The 19,880-nt window shown below is 37.6% G+C and overlaps 1 protein-coding gene across 4 annotated transcripts in view; it reads left to right on the top strand.

Moving 5' to 3' along the window:
* Positions 1-6,033: 6,033 nt before the first annotated feature.
* The window catches only part of GALNT13 (polypeptide N-acetylgalactosaminyltransferase 13), an 815,643-nt gene continuing 801,796 nt past the window's right edge, over positions 6,034-19,880 (top strand). For 3 of the 4 annotated variants that reach the window (XM_043997002.1, XM_043997000.1, XM_043996999.1), the window contains exon 1: positions 6,034-6,329. The gene's annotated coding sequence lies outside the window, so the exon portion shown is untranslated. Of the gene's footprint in view, positions 6,330-6,496; positions 6,607-19,880 lie in introns of those variants that run through there. The other variant, XM_043997001.1, reaches the window with a different exon arrangement.

The raw sequence follows: 19,880 nt of genomic DNA, 5'->3' as shown, positions 1-19,880 counted from the left end.
CAGAACTCTGCTTCTCTGGCCTGCCTAGACTTGTGACTTGAAATTCTACCCAATACTTCTAGTCCAGTCAGGTCTCATGTTCCCATGATCTTAGATATTTTCCTAATTATTAGGATCCAGGGCTTTTTAGCTCTCTTTTCTGCTACAATCCAAATGAAAGATCTCAAGTTACATATTCCTTTTTCCAAGAGATACATAAGTTTCAAATGAAGAGGGTCAAGCTCTTTAAAATATATTCACATTAGAAAATTGTCTCCTTAAGATGGCTGAGGAAAGGCAGTGACTTGTCTGAGCTCTCCCCAAGACCCCTCCAAATACCTTCAAATAATGCCATAAGACAATTCCTAGAGCAGCAGAACCCATGAAAGGACAAGGTGAAATAATTTTCATATGTTTCGATCAACATTCAGATTAAAGTACTTTTAAACAAAATTATGTAGTTTACTAATAATTAACTTGTTATTGTTGGTCCATTCTACAATGTTTTACCTGGAATAAAATGTCCTCATCTTGTGTTTATGCAATTTGCCCTCCAAGGTGAATTATTCTTCACTCCAAACATAGTAGGATCAATATTTCCTATATTGCCCAACTATTTTTTCCCCTAAAAGACACTGCTACTAGATTTGTCCAGTTGGTTAAGGCTTGAGACATTGAATCAACATACCAGTTAGATCACTTAGATCAAGGATTCTTTACATTTGTGTTGGTTATGGACCCATTTGGACATCTAGTGAATTACATCAACTAGTTCTCAAAAGAAAATTTTTAAATGCATAAAATAAAACATATAGAAGTATAGAGTAAACCAATCATATTGTAGTGTTGCCATTCAAATACATAGACTTCATAATATCTATCCGCAGAACCCTTGAGGCATTTCATGCTTAAGAATACCTGAGTTCAATCTTAAAAGATCAACTGACCAGTCATCAGTGCCCCTCAAATTTGGGGGATATCCAAATGCCTTGTGAAACACCACACCTAACACACCCAGATAATATTTTGCTGAGTATCATTTCCACATTATAGCTAAATTAACCTTCTTTTGCAAACTTTTGAATAGCCTTTGGGTGTTCATTCCATTCTAATCAACAACCTGAAGCACCTGACCATGATAATGAAATCAGGCTAGTCTTCAAAGGAACATCAAAGGCAATCTAGTCTGACTGTATAATTGAAAAGAGGATTCCATTTTCAAAATATGTGGCAAGTAAAGTCCCTAAGTGAGGGGAAACATTGCTACCTTTGGAGGCATTTAATTCCACTTTTGAAGACATCTGGTAATTAGACAAATTTTTCTTACATCAAGCTTAAGTTTGTCTTTTTGTAACTCTTACCATTGCTCCTATCCCTACTTCTTGAATGTGACTTTTATTCTTCATTTATATGGCTGCTTTTCCAAATGCAATATTGTTCAGTATCTTCAAGGTTCCATCTGCTCTGTTCAGTTTGTTGTTATAAGCAGACTTAATAAGAAAATAATCTTACTCATTATCTAAGCCATTAATAACATTTTAAAATAGTACCCAATTCAGAATCAACACTTCTGAAACTGCTCAGTAATGTCCTCCCTCCTGCTCCCTGGCTGACACTGAATTATTTATACTTTCACCTGATTTGAATTTTCCTGGTCATTACACACAAAAAGAGCAGCCAGTATTTTCTGTTTTATGCAAAGAGTTAATGACCTAAATAGTTTGTTTTGTGTTTACACAAAGCTGAAGAAAAAGTGAGAGTTTGGTTTTACACTGGAATGGACCAGAGGTAGAAAATCTGATCTGAATTCTGGGGACAAATTGTTTTGTAAACCTTTGAATGGACTTCTAAAGCTGTTTCATTCTTTTTTTTTTATTCCTTGCTTCTTTTTGAAACACATCCTAGGCCTACAGGGCAGTCACTTGCCTCCCTAGTCTTTTGATGAGCTGTGGAGCAGGAGCTGTCTCTTAACTAAGCCTGTCAGTTTCACAAAGGACTATGAAGTTGTGACATTTTGTGTGTGGGAGTTGTAAGTAAGGCTTCAAATATCTTATTGAAACACATCGGAAGACCCCTCATGACAAGAGGGAGATATTTTAAGGATTGATTGAGAATGAATTCCAAATGAAATGAATGAGATTTACAATACTATATAACTCCTTCTGGCTATCATTCTGGTTCAGTGAGAAAGTAGGAGTAGCCAAAGAAAGTCTACTTCAAAGTAAAGAGATACTATTTTGGACCTCGGAATGTCAACATACATTTGACAAATTATTCTTGATTTGGTCTAAGCTATACTAGGCAGGATAAACTTGATTAGTAAGGTACATATACTTTGATAATCATATGATATTATGGGGAATTATTTTTTTAAATGGCACTAAAAGGAATATGAGAAACCATTTCAAATAACTTCTGAATTTAAGAGTTGAGGAAATTGAGACCTCGAGATATAAAGCAATTTGCTCCAAGTCACACAGCTAACATGTGGAAAAGCAATGATTTGAATATGTCATCTGAAAACAAATCTGATGTTCCTTCTACTACTTGTTTTGCCTTTATTCTACCATGCTTCTCCTATTCACAATAGTGTAAAATACAGGTAATTGTATTCTCTGTATTCTTGAAGCATTTGAAATCTCTATTTTTCATTTAGCGTTTATCATAACGTGCTTGGCATTGCTATTTGTCTTTTTATATGTGTTCAGTATTTCTAACTTGACTATAAAACTCTTCTTAGGGGCCAGGATAAATTTCCATGAGCTATGTACCATGAGCAGTGCCTAAGCACAGTAGATACTCAATGCATGGATATTGGTTAATTTGATGATGAAGATGACTTTCTTGTCCTTAATCATCTCTTTTAGTTGCATAGTAATTCAGACATTTTTAGTTCTCTTCCACATAGATTATCTCAGTTGATGTCAGTGTAATACCAGTGGCAAAGGTAGGCCAAGAATTATTTATTATGCTCATTTGACAAATGAAACTGAAAGACAAAACTGGGGTAAGTGATTTGTTCAGAGATGTTCAGCAAATCAATGTGAGAGATGGGACTAGTTCTCCTGACTCCCAGCCCAATGTTTTCTTCAGGACGACAATTTTCTTACCTATTTGAGCCTATTACATAGTTGGTCACCTTCTCTGGAGAAGGAAAACACTCTATGTCATCTTTGGTAGCAGATTTCAGGTTTTTGTTGTTGTTGACAGATTTATCTCAGGACACATACCAGATGCAGTTAGATGACACATATTTTCTGAAATAATGATTCAGACTTTCCTGAATAATATATTAATTGCTGTTCATTCATTTTTGGTCATATTTGATTCTTTGTGACCCCATTTGGTATTTTCTTCACAGAGTTACTGAAATGGTTTACCATTTCCCTCTCCAGCTCATTTTACAGACAATAAAACTGAGGCAAACAGGACTAAGTTACTTGCCCAGTGTCACACAGCTAGTAAGTATCTGAAATCATATTTGAACTCAGGCAGATGCCTTACTGACTATAGGTCTGGCACTCTATCTGCTGTGCCACCTATCTGTACAGTACATAGCAGGTGTCTAATATATATTAAATGTAATCATTATAATAGTATTTACATAGCCCTTTAAAATTTGTGAAGTACTTTACATATATTATCACATTTAACCCTTCCAACCCTAGGCGGGTGGTGGTATTAGTATATCAATTTGTAGACAAGGAAACAGAATGAGGGAGGTTGACTTGTGTAGGGTCTCATAGCCAGTTAGATCTGAGGAAATATATGAAATAAGATCTGAAATGCATGCCATTCCTTTACCCATGCACCTGTTTACCAAGAGATGGCTCAATTGTTGCCTGCAGAGACCCTCTTTCAACACAACCTGGAAAGTACAGATAGCTAATGTGCTTAATAAATGTAACTTGACTCATAAATGGAGGAAGTTCTACTGGATGTCTGTAAGTAAAACACATAGTCAACGACTGCCCCACAGGAAAGCCAGAGCTCAAGGAAGGGGTAACAGGACAATAAATCCAAGCACTGGAGATAGTGTTTATAGTGGAAACAAAAAACAACAACAATGCCTTTCTATAAAATTCCACACAAAGGATAGCATTGGTAGGTTCTTAATCCCTGCTTCCCTTCAAGAATCAACTCAAGAGTTAACTTTGGCATCCTCCCAGCTACTTGACTTTTCTCCCCCTTCTTCCCCACCTAAAACTCCTTGTATCTCTCTTTTTTTTTATGAGTTTGACATCTGCTTAGATATGTGCATGCTGTCTCCTCTATCAGAATGTAAACTCTTTGGATTAAAGGACTTTTGTTGTTTTCTAATCCTGGGACCTACACAGGGTCTGGCACATAGCAGATGCTAGTAAGAAGATGGAAAGAGCAGAATAGACAGATGAGTAGCCAATTTGAAATGATAGAATGCTGAAAGGGCCTCAGGTAGGTACTCAAATATGAAAAAAGTAGATACTCAAATCTTTTTGGTAAATGACAATATTGATTAATTGACTTGTAGAAGGAGAAAAGATGATCGCCTAAAGGATATGCCTTGTTTCCCATACTTTAAGGTTCTCTTTTCCCATCAGCACTCTTATACCTATGTGGATCCATATTTTCACTAGTGGGGGCTCTCTGTTCACCAATCCAGATCACCACCATCACTTCTCTTTGAGATTTTTGTCATTGTTTTCTGATTAAGCTTCTATTCACTGTCTCCTCTCAGTCCACTAAGGGCCTCCCACTTGTTCTTACAGAGTCTGTTTCCTGTCAGGATACTACTTGGCTATGCATTTCTGTCATTTTTGAAATTGCACATGCTCAAATACTTGTCCTCCATGTCTTTTATGACATGAACATTCTCAAATATAATTAATTATATATATGTATATATATATATATGTGTGTGTGTGTGTGTGTGTGTGTGTGTGTATATATTATGCCATGTTAACATTTTTCAACTTTTCAAGAGAATTTTTACATATTCTCATTTCCTTTTCATAATAACCTGGTGAGGTTAGGGAAGACATTCTTGTCCCTACTTGACAGATGAAGAGATAAGCAAAGAAACGTTAAGTGATCTATACAGAGTACCTTACAGAGCTGACATTAGACAGAAAGGCTGCAGTACAGACCTATACTCTTTCCATTACACTGCTTCAAACGCTTAACCTTTTGCTCAAAAATTAACGACTGCACGTTTGAGTGCTAATTTATGTGTGCCTGTTTTAAAGACCTAATACAGTACCTTTTCTTGTTGGTTCTAAAGAAAAGAGCCTGAGAAAACACATTCTTACTTGGGAGGTAGACCCAGAGATCTCATTTCCTCCCGCCATTAATTAAAGCTTTGCTTTTGCCACACCCCTCTGGAGCAAATTAAGGGCACCAGTGCTTCTCAATTTTCCAGCATAATCTGGAAGGGACAATCAGCATCCAGTTGGATTACTCAAGAGTCGATCAGGACGTTTGGACAGCACTGTGTTGGGAGAGTATTCCGTTTATTCCCTTCTTCCAGAATAAATCTAAACTCTTCAGTTAAGCAGTCATTTTGGATGACAGAGGGCATGCATGGGAGGAGAGTGGGCAAGATCTTTCTTAGGACTCAGCCGCATCCCTGTAACCTCTCTCCCCCGCCCCAGAATCCATTCCACTCTTTGGTGTGGTAGACACAGTACTCGCCCGCTGCGGGTACCGGATTCATATCTCGCCCTGGGTTCAGGAGTAGACAGGGTTTCAGTGCCGGGCTTCTGCGGAGAAGGCACCGACCGCAAGGCTGGAATCTGGGGGCATGCAATGGCCAAGTATCGCGGGACTTGTGCACATTGCTCGAGCTGTCTTGGCTGCTCCTAGTGCAGCTGGAGCTTGTTCAGCGCGCAGAGCCCAAGCCCTGGGTTGGGGGTGGGGAGGATGAGGGATTGGGGGGACTGGTTACGTAAATGATACCAGCCCAGTGAGAAGCCTCCAGGCTTCTGCTATAGGAAGAGGAGGGGTGGAGGGAGGAGGAGGAGGAGGGGGGGGTGTGGGAGGGATGAGGGAGGGAGAAGAGGAGGGGGCGGGGGCGAAGTGACCAAGCAGCAGCTGCGGCGGCGGCGGCGGCGGCGGTAGCAGTAGCGGCTGCTGCTGCTGCTTATCCGTAGGTGACAGCGGTCCCTTCTCTTTTCCCATCTTCTGGCTCATTCTCCGCTCTTCAGCCACTCTAGGAGCTACTGCCATCCCGGGGCTACGATATGAAGAAGCCTCTCTGGGGTGGGCAGAGGCCGGAGCTGGCTCGCTCTTCCCCCGGGGAAGTGTGAAGAGGCGTTGTGGGGAGCTGGGGGAGTAATCCGCGGAGCAAAGGGAGGGCAGCCGGAGATTTCCAGGTGAGCTCCCTGAGGTCTGCTCCCTAGGCACCTCCGCTCCAGTGTGGTTTATTTATTATATATTCGTATGGCATTTATTCACTTCACTCCCCCATCACAGGATCATTGGCAAAGGCGAGCAGGTCTTGTGCTGGTGTTTGGTTTTTTGTTTTTTTCTTTTTCTTTTTCTTTTCCCCTTCCTTTGGTAGAGGAGTGCACGCGGGGAATGAGGATGTCAGTGACGGACCCGTGGGTGCAAGAAGGTTTCGGCAAACCCCCTTCGACCCTAATACAGGGGGTAGGCGCGTCATAAAGTCCGGGTGCAAGTAAAGCGGTGGTACGAGAAAGGGGAGCATCCGAGCTGTTTGGGGGATCAGGAGGAGGCTAGGACTGTCAAAGAGAAGTGGAAGGTGGAACTAGTGACAGGGCTCTGGCTGGGGAGCGCGCTTTACCCAGAGCCCACGTCAATGGCAGGTGCAGGTGCCATGGGGCGAACGGGGGGAAGCCGGGATGCGCTGAACTTTCTGCAGCCGCTCGCAGCCTTTGCTCCCTAAATTGAACTTAGGAAGGAGAGGGCTGAGGGAAGAGGTAGTGGTGCCAAGGCCCCCAAGTGAAGTATAGATAGGACCGTTCAGTCTTTCTGAAGGGAGATCAGAAATCCTACTTTTTTATTTTTATTTAATTTATTTATTTATTTGCGCCTCTAGTCTTGGATCTCTATTATCAGTCTTACCAACTTTCTCTAGTGTATCTGCGGTCCCAGTGTTGAGTTCCTCTGTTATGCCAGAGAGGAGGCTTGGGGTATCATTGCTTTCTTCTCCGCAGGTCCTTCAAACCCAAGAACTCTGTATGCATGTGTGCATGGAAGTACTTGTGTATGTGTGGTGGAAGTGGGGATGATAGAAGAGAGTGTAGTAAAAAAAACAGGGGACAAAACCATGTTCTCTGTGTGTTTTATTCCCTTTTCTTCCCCCTCCCCCCCCCCCCAAGCATTGATCTTGGTAACCATTGAGGACGGGAGCTGGGTAAAAGAAGGCGTAGGTTCCGGAGCCCTGATGCTAGGGGTGGACAGATGCAGATGTTTTTTATTTTAGGGGAAGGTAAGATTTTGAGTATATTTGTTTTATTCTATTTTTCTTAGTTGCTGGTGTGTTGGGTGGCAAAGATAAAGAATGTCTTTCTACCCTTAACCTAGCCTAAATGTACTGGTTTGCTGTGAAACAGACATGGACTGAGACTCCCCTTTTGGAAAGTCAAATATGCTATGATAGCTTCCCATGCCCCCGTCCCCTACATTTCTGAAGTGTTTCCATGCAGCGATTCCACTTCTCCAGGCTTTTGTGACAGCCCAAATGGGAACAAGGAGAGAGCAGGAAAAATGTACAGAAGCATCAGGGGTTCAATGAAACACTGACCCCTAAATAGGTAGTGGAAACCATGCAAGCTGTGTTAGAAGGAAAAGGTGAGATGGGCTTACCAGCACTAGGGCTGGATGAAGAGTCCCCAGCATGAATCTGCCATTCTCTGAATCTTTTAGATAAGTGGTTTCTCTTTGAGGACTCAATGAGACTTGTCCTAAGATTCTACCTTGCAGGAATTAGATGTGGTAAAACACTTGGACTGCTTCATCTCTTCATAAATTCAGTTTTCATGTGTGCCCCCCAGATTGTCAAAATCATTTCATTGAATATTGTTCATGTGAATATTGTTCTTGTCAAGCTTTTTGTTTTTTGTATGTATGGATGTGTGTATGCCTTCTAGCATCACAGCAAACTACTCATTTGCGGATATTGGGCAAAGTAAAAACAAATCACATTCAGTGATTATTTTTGAATTTTCTTTCACTTTGTCTTTCCTTCTCATTGTGTTGATTCTATCTTTCTGGGATGTCCTACTAATTACAACTACTCTCCCTTTTTAAATCACCCTTATAATACATAAGCTTTTCGAATACTTAATACAAAACATTTTCATAAACATTTAGAAGTAGATAAATCTGGATAAATTCTGTCCAAATGGCAGGTTTTGCATATAGGTAACTTGTACATTTTATTTGGTACAATTTAACAATGGCAAGAATTTCAGTCTATTCTAACTTCATGAAGATTTTCCCAAATTATCCTTCATTCCATTCCTTAAACCTTTATCTGCTTGTTTGGCAAAAACATTACCTCTTGAGAACTTTTTTTTTTTTTTTTGGCTACATAGCTAGTACTTTTGATGTTTCTCTGCTAATGGCTTGGATATCTTTGATCATGGCTGGGGAAAAATGGAAGGTTTTTCCATTGCTTAATGTGATTGTTGACATGTGTGATGATTTCTGCATCCTGATACATGGGGGTGGGGGGGATTTACCAGTTCAAGTATGCTGTACTTAACATAGAGTTGCAAAGAGAGTAGAAAGATGCTCCAGAAAAACTTGATTGATTGTTATGCATCATACTTCAAAGATTTCTACATCTGCTCGTTATTAGATATATTGAAAGTCCAGAGTATAGACATGTTCTGTACCTTTTGTTTTTGTTGTTGTTGCAGTGACAATTTCCCACATACTTTACAGTTAGTAGAATATTTCCTTGATGAATGAAAACTGAGGCCATGAACAATGGCAGCCACTACTTTCTAATTTATCTTATTATCTGGAATGGAAACTTATCTGTTAATCTTGATACTATCTAGTGACCTATAGTAGTCAATTCCATATTGACACTACTGGAACACAAGAATATATTATGATAGAGAATCTGATGAGGTGATAACCACAGCATTCTAAACTGAAAGTAAACATAGCATTAAGTGCACAGTTTGGTGCAACTGTTATGTGCTTTATGAAATAAGATATATCAGATTAAATATATTTTGGGGATAAACACACTATTAAGTGAATCACTTATCCCAAATATCTTATCAGGTTACTCGGTGCTATATATTTTTTCAAAAGGTATAATATATCATGCATATGAGAATCTCTTTCTGTGAGCCCAAGGGCATGTAATACCTCCTGTTGCATGATGTTTGTAGGACTCCATAATGTGCAGTTATACATTTCTGAGGCAGTGGTACTTGCCTAACAATAGCTTGAATTTTGCCATGAGTATTTTGGATACATAAAAGCAAACCGTATTCTGTGTTTTAAAGGATCACTTTAAAAAGTAATTTCCTGCTTATTCCTTACAGCAATTGACTGTACTAAAAAGTAAATAAGGGACAATGTAGGTGTAGATGCTGATATAATTACAGATGCCTTTTAAAGAGGAGTGAAGTAGAATGAAAACAAACATATTTTAGCATGTTGTGTTCATGCTTTAATTTTTTTCTTGCTACTTAGCAAAGTGCTTTGCATAGAGAAATTATGACAAAGTAATAGGGTATAAAAATGTTTCCATGTTTTGAACTTGATTTTTTGAAGTGGGAGTTATAGGGGGAAAACATATCTATTAAAGAGAAAGATTGTATCAAAAATGTTGAAACCTCAGAAAAAGTGATTAAGATGGTAATGTAGAATAGGAAGTAGCTGATATTATTATTAATTATTATTCCTCCTTTACTGAACAATGAAGAGATAGATGGTGCATGTTTGGGTGTTTCTGAATGATGAAAATAGAAAGAGAGAAATGATTAATGGGACTAAGGCATGAATAGAATTAAATCCCACTGAACACAGGAGATAATAAGGGCTCATGCCACTGCTTGGTGGCCATTGTGCTTTACAAAAATGAACAGTTTGCAAAATTATTTCTCTAACTTACTTGAATTATAAGATACAATATGTTAAATTTGCATTGTAATAAATAATACATGCTTGACTATAGCTTTGAATAACATCTTCATAGAGGTGTCTATAATGTCAGGGAAATCTTGTCATCTTCAAATGAAGGAATAGATTAATGGGGGTATTCGTTTGAAGCTCATTTTAGAAATGAATAGCTTTTAATTTGGCTTTTATTTATAAATTCTTGTCTTTGCCCCTGTCTCTAAATTTGATACACATAAAACATTAAGGCAGGACCATGACCACATGTTTAAAGAGTAGAAATCTGTTGGGGCAACCAGGTGGCACAGTAGATAAAATACCAGCCCTGGAGTCAGGACCTTAGGTTGAATTCCACCTCAGATGATTACTTAGTTGTATGAAGCTTGGCAAGTAACATAACCCTGATTACTGGATATAAGTAAATAAAAAGTGTTAAAAAGAATATAAATCTGTTTAACTGAATAAGCTAAAAATGAATTTATATTTAAGGACTTTTTATAACTTGAGTTATCAATATATCAAAACATATTTGTAAATATATACTATATGTATGTGTGTGTGTGTGTGTGTGTGTATATATAATTGCTAAATACCTAGACTTCACTAATGCCCCCCGTTAGGAAAGATTATTTAGTAAAATTCATATGTTCTGCATTAACTCAATGCTATGAATTGTTTGTTTAATTAAAACTTTCTACCTTAATAATGACTGGTACAAACAATTTGCATATCACTACATTTTCTTATTGAACTTCACAATAATTCTGTGATATGGGGGTTTTTTTGTTTGTTTTGTTTTTTAGTGAGGCAATTGGGGTTAAGTGACTTGCCCAGGGTCACACAGCTAGTAAGTGTTGTGTCTGAGGCTCGATTTGAACTCAGGTACTCCTGACTCCAGGGCCGGTGCTCTATCCACTGCACCATCTAGCTGCCCCATCTGTGATATGTTTTAAAAATCATAGGATCATAGGTTTGGAGCCAGGAAGGGATCAAAGAGTCAAGTTCAACATCCTCATTTCACAGATAGGAAACTGATGCAAACATTAAAAAGTGACTTGTTCTGGGTCACACAATAGGTAAATTTCTGAGATAGAATTAGAAACCAGGCCTTCAAATCCAGTGCTCTATTTGCTCTTCTAGGTTGCTCTAGAAAATTGTTACAGAGGAAGCAATCAATTTTCCTCATGGGCTATAGTCAAACCTACTCAAGTAAAAATAATATAATATCTTATAGAATAATAATTATTGTTATTATTACTATAGCATCTATATAACACATTAAGGTTATATATATGTGTGTGTGTATGTGTATATATATGTATGTGTGTATGTATATATGTATGTGTGTGTATATATATATACACACACACACACACATATATATAAATTTGATTTTTAGTTGTAATTATATGGGACACTTCAATCAATAAGCTTTTATTAAGTACCTACTATGTGTCTGGTACTGTGCTAAACAATGGGGATGCAAAAAGAGACAAAGGAATTCTCTGTCCTTAAGAAGCTTACAGCCTAACAGGAAGATAACATGGAAACAAATATATACAAAGCAAACTATATATAGGATAAATAGGAAATTATTAACAGAGGGAAAACCTGAAGAGACTTGGAGAAGGATTCCTATAGAAGATGGGATTTAGTTTAGCTCTTAAAGGAAGCCAGAGAGGTTGGTAATCAGAGAGGGAGATGGAGAAAATTCCAAACATGGGGTATAGCCAGCGATAATTATTCAATCTAAGAGATGGAATAACCAGGAGACTAATGTTTCTGGATGAAAGAGTAAATGTTGAGGAACAAAGAGTAAAAAGACTGGAAAAGTGGGAGGGGGCTATATTATGAAGGGCTTAGAATGTCAAATGGAGCTTTTTATATTTGCACTTGGAGGCATTAGGAAACATCTGGAGATTACTCTGTGTGGGGGGAGGGTGGGGGGAGGCAGTATTGGACCTATGTTTTGGGAAAATAACTTTAGTGGCTGAGTGGAGGATTGACTAAAGTGGGGAAAAACTTGAAGAAGTCAGAACCACCAGTAGGCTATTGCAATAATCAAGGCATGAAGTGATCAGGCCATCCACTAAAGTGGTATGAGTATCAGAGGAGAGAGAGGAGTATATCTAAGAGATTTTGCCAAGGTAAAATATACAGGCCTTAGCAATAGATTGGATATGAAGGGTGAAAGGTAGGGAGGAATCCAGGATGACCCCTAGGTTGTGAGCCTAAGAGACTGGCAGGACAATGTTGCCCTCTACAATGATAGAGAAAGTAGGAAGGGGAAAGATTTAGGGGGAAAGATAATGAGGTTTGCTTTATACATATTGAATTTAAGATGTCTACTGGGCTTCCAGTTCAAGATATTTGAGAGGCAGTTGGAGATGTGATATTAGAAGCAGCTGAGTGGGGTAGGAAAGGTAGATTTGAGAACCATCAACATAGAGATGGTAATTAAATCCATCAGAGCTATTGAGGTGACCAAGTGAAGTAGTATAGAGGGAGAAGAAAAGAGGACCCAAGACAGGCTATTGAGGGACACCTATATTTAGTTAGTATACAAGATCTGTTGGAGGATTGAGCAATGGAGATAGAGGGGTAGTTAGATAAGCAGGAGGAAAACCAGGAGAGGGTGGTGTCCTGAAAACTGAAAGAGAAGACAATATCAAGGAAGAGAGAGTGATCCATAGTTTGGAGAGAAATATTATGATAAAGTCAAAAGGCAGATTATAAGGTGTTAATAAGAGAGGGAGAGGAAAAAAAGTGGAAGTTCTTCCAAAAGTTGATAGCTTTTTTTTCAAGGACTCTAGGTACAAATGCAAAAGAGATATAGCGCAATAGCAGGGAATCAGGGATCAAGTGAAGTTTTTTTTTTTTCCACCCCAGGTTAGTTAAGGCATGCACATGTATGTAAGCAGTAGGCCATGATCCAATAGACAAGAAGAGACTGAAAACAACTGAGAGTGGGGATGACAGAGTAGTCAGTATATTGGAGACGATGGATGGAATGGGATTTCTCAAATAAGCAGAGTGGTTAGTCTTCATAAGGAATATGAACACTTCCTCATGTGAAAGAGGAATAAAGAAGGAGAGATTAGTAGAAGACACCTGAGTGATAGGAGAGGAGGCAGTTCACAGTGAATCACTTCATTTTTCCTGTAAGATATAAGGCAAGGAGAAAGAGATCATATTAAGGACAACCTTGCTTAGGGCAGAGTGATTGCTTAATTCGTTACTGAAATCTATGGGGTGCCAATGGAATTCTACTATTTTAGCAATGTAGGATACTTAGTTAGCAAATACAATTAATTAGAACAGAAGTTTCCTTCCCTCACCTGAGGCAGGGATATTCCAGGTTAAATCCTTTCTGGATCTTGTCCAGCCCTACTTCCTCCATCCCAGGTGGCATCAATATCCTAGTATTTTCTTCCTGCATCTAATCATGGAAGTTGGTGTCCTAGGGGATGTTGTTTCTCCTTCTCATAAAACACATAGGACAGTATTCTTTTTTTCTTATAAGACCTTATCCTTATCCTTCTACAAACATTGATTGACAGTGCCTTTTCAGGTTTCTTGCTGAAGACATATTTTATGGAGCTTTCCCTAGGTGCCAAAATTGTCATTTGTGGCTGTAATGTTGGGTAAGAAAAGTAAGTATTTCATTTCACCAAGTATGAAACAAAAAGTAGACCAGTGAATTGTTTAAGAGGTGCTCAATTGCTAAGGTAGATAATTGTCTGATATTGAACATTGATGACAAAGTAATGGAAGGCTAATTTGAAATGTTTTAATGTTATTATATTGTGCCATTATTTATAATGTATGTCTGCATGTGAAGCAAGTCCTAGGCAACATAACCTATAAAGCTCTCTGGGTAATTTATTTAGTTATATAACACTTATCATAAGAAACATAACATGCTCAATCAGTATATGAATAGATTAGTAAATTTCAAATGGAATGCTCATAAGGATGAGCTGTCTAAATTCAACTGAGGAAGGAATTAGTTGAAACTATCAGATTGGACCATTGTTTTGATTGTGCCTTCCATGTGCTATGTCATGGCAGCACAAATAAAAATAAGAAAATATCACTTCCTGTCTCTTCACAAGGAAATTATATTGTAATAGTGTAATTACTTGTATTGGTTTACAAGGTGTCATGAATGCAAAACTTCTTTACTCTGAGGTTTTGGCATCAAATTTGGAAAGAAGGAGTAGATGTCAGATAAAAGCATGGGTGTGCTGATAAATGTTTAACTGGATCTCTGGAAAGTATCGTACACTTTTATGTTTAATAGGCATTATTAGCATTTTCTCCAATCTAGACAATAAACAGAACAATAAATCAAGTACTGATTTGTAGAGCCTGGCAATTTCTAAGGTGTAAATGCTCACACTGAAAACTTCACAAAGTCTCTCCTAATCCAGTTTGATCTGGCTCCAGCACACCCACAGATAGAAGAGTATTATTCAGTGTAATTTCTTCTTCCTATCCCTACTTTCTCCCTACTCTTAGGGTAACATGGGGGCAAAGTCGCATTGGGTAGTATGTGAATATATTTCTATCCTAATCCTGAAGGGAAAAATATGTTTTTGGAAGGAATAACTGCCTGTTTTATGCAGTGTATCACAGTAATCATGTTTAGGAAAGTAAGAGAGGGAGAGAATAAAATGTGGTTTATTAAATGAATAAAAAGTGGGATTTGTGCATTGGGCTCTCTTCCCAACCAAGTTTCATGTTATGAAAACATCTAGTTGTTGCATCTTGTATTTCCCTCATAAGCACTGCCTATTAGTATTGGAGATTTTTAGTTTTCTTGACAGACTTCATCATTAATATATGTTATTTACTGCTAGCAACATGTGGTAGCTACTCAGAATCAGTGGCCCTTTCTGTGGACACTATATTTCATTAGTTATCCTATGATTACATTATTTCTCGACTATCACATGCTTCTGACTCACGCTGACCTTTGAAATTCCTATAATTTCGTTGTTTTTTTCACATGAATTGCTTTTTGTCTATATTCTCCCTAACCTCCATCATTTACCTGTGTAGTTGACTTTTTGAGCTCAAGTGTAAGACATTACCCTAATTCATTTCTCATTTCAATAGGAACAGAGTGGTGTGGGTGGTATTTGCATAATTGCACATTGCTTCTAATGCCTCAAGACCTTTTCCTAAAAGGAAGGTCCATCTTTCTAAAACCAGAATTCTTCCAATGATGCTTTATGTCTGTGAAGCATAGAATACTGTGCTATTAAGAACAAGTTTCAAGCCATACAAAGGTCAGTGGAGAGATGAATGATCTGTGTGAGTAGGCCACAGCATAATATAACCAATGAAAAAGTGCACTGGAAAAGCAATACAATAGAAATAGATGAACCATTCAAAGTGGTGGGCTAGTTATGTAACAAGAGGAAGGAATAAGGGAAGTATGACCACTTGCCTTCACTAGTATGCACACAATGCTGAGATCTAGAAGGACTGTCCCATTTATGTTTGTTGGACTCCCTGTGGAGGATTTACAGAAGAGATGGTGACAAGTGTCACATAGATAGGAAGCCATAAATTGCTCTGTTATATGTCATTGGAGAGACTACTCACATAATTGATATGTCCATTGGCATGTCAAAATTTCACATTGTTAATTTTGATACTTTCTTTACAGTCTGCTTTGAGATTGTTGAATACTGAATCTCATATCCAGTGTGTAAACTATCCCCTTCATATCTGTGTCATGCAGAAATCTGATAATTATACTCTATTGTCTTCATCTAAGCTACTGGTAAAGGATGAATGAAATAAATTCCAAGTCCATGACTCTTCTCAGCAATACAATGGTCCAAGATTGTTACAAAGGACTCATGATGGAAAATGCTCTCATAGTCCAGAAAAAAACCTATAGAATCTAGATGCAGATTGAACCATATTATTTCTATTTTGTTTTTGTTTTTTGAGGTTTTTCCGTTTTGCTCTGATTCTTCTTACAGAGCATGACTAATGCAGAAATATGTTTAATGTGATTGTACATATATAACCTATATTAGAGTGCTTGCTGTCTTGGGGAGGGAGGGAAGGGAGGGAGAAAAAATTGGAACTAGAAATCTTATAAAAACTTATGAAAACTATCTCTATGTGTAACTGAAAAATAATAAAATACATTTATGGAAAAAAGAAATAAATCCCAAGTCTACATCCCCAGTACTTTCTCCTGGACATGTTCATTCAGGTTGATATCAATTAATTAGTGTTTTTGAGTTCAGTCAATCAACCTATTTATAGCCTGGCATATAACTGTACTGACATTTAATAGTCTTCTCTCTGTCTTTCCCATGAGATTATTGAGAATCATAGTAAAATCCATATATACTTGTCTATTTTAATAACAATGCTTAAAAATATACGTTTAACATGGAATATTCTGGATTAATGATTCATATTGAATTTTAGTTATCACCTACTCAAAAGAAGAATAAAAATTTACATTTGGAATCAATCTTGGTGGACCTCTAGGCTAAGCCATACCCCAAAGTAATACCTATTTTAATGTATCCACAAACTATTCATTTAACCACTACTTAAACATATTCAGTAAAAGGGAACCCACCCTCTTTCAAGACAGTCCATATCACAGAAGAACAAATATAATTGTTAGGAATTTTTCCTGACATCAAGCCTAAATTTAGCTTTTTAACATCAGCCCATCACATCTGGTTTTGATTTGGTTTATGTCCAAACAGAACATGTCAAATTAATCTTCAACAGGATAACTATTAAAAAAAAAAAATTAGTCATTTAGAAGAGTACAGCTCAACTATCCACACAGGAAAAACCACGTGAAGGAAGATTGCCTATGATATGCAGTTTCAAAGATAACTTATAAAGCTGGTCCATCAGTACATACATATTGGATAGACATTGAAAATAGAAAACTAGAGGGCAGCTAGGTGGTGCAGTGGATAGAGCAGAGGCCCTGTATTCAGGAGGACCTGAGTTCAAATCCAGCCTCAGACACTTGACACTTACTGTGTGGCCCTGGGCAAGTCACTTAACCCCCATTGCCCAGCAAAACCAAAAAAAGAAAAAAGAAAATAGAAAACGAAATCTAGAAATCAACAAAAGTCATATACATTTCGTTTAGAAAATTGCATATTTCTTTTTGTGATCCTAAAATTTTCCCTGAGAAAGTGACTTGCCCAGTGTTCCACAGATGTTATGTATTAGATATGAGACCTGAATGAAGGTCTTATCACTCCAAAATTATCTCTCTATGGCAGGCAGCATCAAGATAATTCAAAAACTAGCCCATTTTATATTTTATCCAATCAATTCATTTCAAACAGGTTTTCCCTTTTCATCACCATGTTTCACTAATATCACATCTATCTGTCAATTATATATAAAGCATCATATTTATTTTTGCTCATTAGTAATAGCTTATCATTTATATAGTATTTTAAGGTTTGTGAAGTTCATGATAAATATCTCCTTTTAGCCTCAATACAACCCTGGAAGGAGGGTCTCCTTTTTACAGATGTGAAACCCAAGGTAGATTTAGGTTAAGTGATCCTTCTAGAAGTACACAGCTAGTAAGTGTCTGAGGCTGGATTAGACCTTGGTATATAAATAATTGAGCACAAGATTATTCCCCTACCCACTGTCTCTTAACCATTGCTTAGTTTTGTTGTTGCTGCCACCATTTTCCTTGCAGCCTATCATCCAGAACCAAAAGACTGTATAGAGTTTGTAAAGATTTGTATAGATCAGGTTCAAATAATTCTCTTTGTCTTATTTTCCCACCTATGTGATATTAGAATATCATTTTGGGGCTGATATATAGTTTTCCAATAAAAAAGTGAGGAAGGATCCCTTATTCGTGCTTGAGTCTAAATATACTTATTCTCCAATAACTCAGCTTTGTTTAGGATTGCCTCCCCATCTTTTTACAAGGCTTAATCCAAGAAGGTGTGTTTTCCACAATCCTTGGTCTTGGAATTTGTCCACTTCTTAAGAAACTCTATCTTTGCTCTGACACTGCTGTTCTACTGCTGCCAACCCACTCCCACTTCTCTGCATTTCCTGCATTCACTCAGGAAACTTTAATGTTTGACTATTGACTCTGTGACCATGTGGTTCTCTTCTCCTGGGGGATAAGAGTTTTCTCAAGGGCCTGTGGGGACCACTCAGGCTTCCCTTCAAGGGAATTGTATAGTGTGTGTGTGTGTGTGTGTGTGTGTGTGTGTGTGTGTGTGTGTGTGTGCGTGTGCGTGTGTGCGCGTGTGTGCGTGTATGTTCAAGTACAAAAGACTGTCATTTGTCTTTATAAATTCTGTTTTTTTTTCTGCATGTCTGTATCTTGTGTTCTATCGCTCCTTATGAAAAGCTACATCCAACGGTATACGTCAGGAGTGTGAATAAACAATTTTCTCTAATGTGGAATTAAATGGGAATGGAAAATTTAGAGATGAAAATTTAGACCAGAAGTCCTCAAAATGAGAATGGTCTAAAAATGGAATGAGCTGCCTCAAGAGATGGTAGGCCATGGAGGTGTTCAGACAGATGACTGTTTGTGAGACATTTTGTAGAGGGGAATGCTTTCCTGAATGGGTTGGACTAAAGAGAAGCTCAGATTCCTCCCAACTGTCAAATCCTTGATTCTATGTGCACACAGGGCTACGCAAGTATATACCTTTTCTGGGAAACATCAATGAAAAACTAAAGGCCTTATTATTGTTAACATTCTTAACAAGGAACAAACATTTTAGAAACATAAATAATAAGAAATATTTTGTGATGAATATATAATAAATATAACAAATAAATAATAATGGATAAATATATAATAATATATAATATAACACAATACGATATAATACATACTCCTTTTTTTTCTTATGTCATGTCTTATTCTCTTTTATATCTAGTTCAATAGTTCCCTCTTTCCTCTAGGATGAAATGTACAGTACTCTGTTTTATAAATTCCTTTATAACCTGGACCTTCTTTACCTTTCTAGTTTTCTTATATCTTACTGTCTTCCACTTACTCTAATCCAGTGACACTGGCCTCCTTGATTTGATTCCTGCAAGTCATTCCATGTTTTTACTAGTTGAATTTTTACTCTCTATGACCCATGCCTAGAATCTCTCCCTCTTAGGAAGAGGAAGTCTTTCCTTGTTTCCCTAAAGGTTAGGACCTTCTCTCTGAGATTATCCCCAATTTGTCTTGTATCTATCATGTTTGTATATAGTTGTATATATGTTGTCTCCTCCATTATAATGTAAACTCCTTGAGGGCAGTAAATGATTTTTGCCTTTTTTGTGCGTTCATACCACTTAATAAAGTTACTTGTGCATGGTAGGCATTTAACAAATGCATGTTCCCTTCTTGACTTGTTGACAATTTTCTCTGTATACTTTTCTCTCCCCACATTTTAATCCAAAGCCACCTTAATCAGATCAACTAATCTCTAAGAAAACACACTTTTCCTATATTTAGGATCATTGAACCATAGAGTACTCAAGAATGTTGTTGATTATAAGTTCAAAGTTGGAAATAAAATATAGTTAAGTAGTATATGTTTTATAGTAGTATGTTCAATTAGTTCTGTTTTTGCACAAATACAGACACATGCTGATGCTATTAGGATTTGTTCCTATGTCTTTCACTTCAAACAATGACCAAGTATCAAAAAGACACTTCATGGATTATCAGAAGTAAAAAGGTTCCTTATAGATCAAACAAATTTAATCTTTCACTCCAAATAAGGAAATTGAGGCTCATGTTGAATTTACTTTCTCAGAAACAGGGA

Source organism: Dromiciops gliroides, chromosome 3 (genome assembly GCF_019393635.1).
Source record: "Dromiciops gliroides isolate mDroGli1 chromosome 3, mDroGli1.pri, whole genome shotgun sequence".
Classification (NCBI taxonomy): domain Eukaryota; kingdom Metazoa; phylum Chordata; class Mammalia; order Microbiotheria; family Microbiotheriidae; genus Dromiciops; species Dromiciops gliroides.
This window is presented reverse-complemented; position numbering and strand designations above follow the sequence as displayed.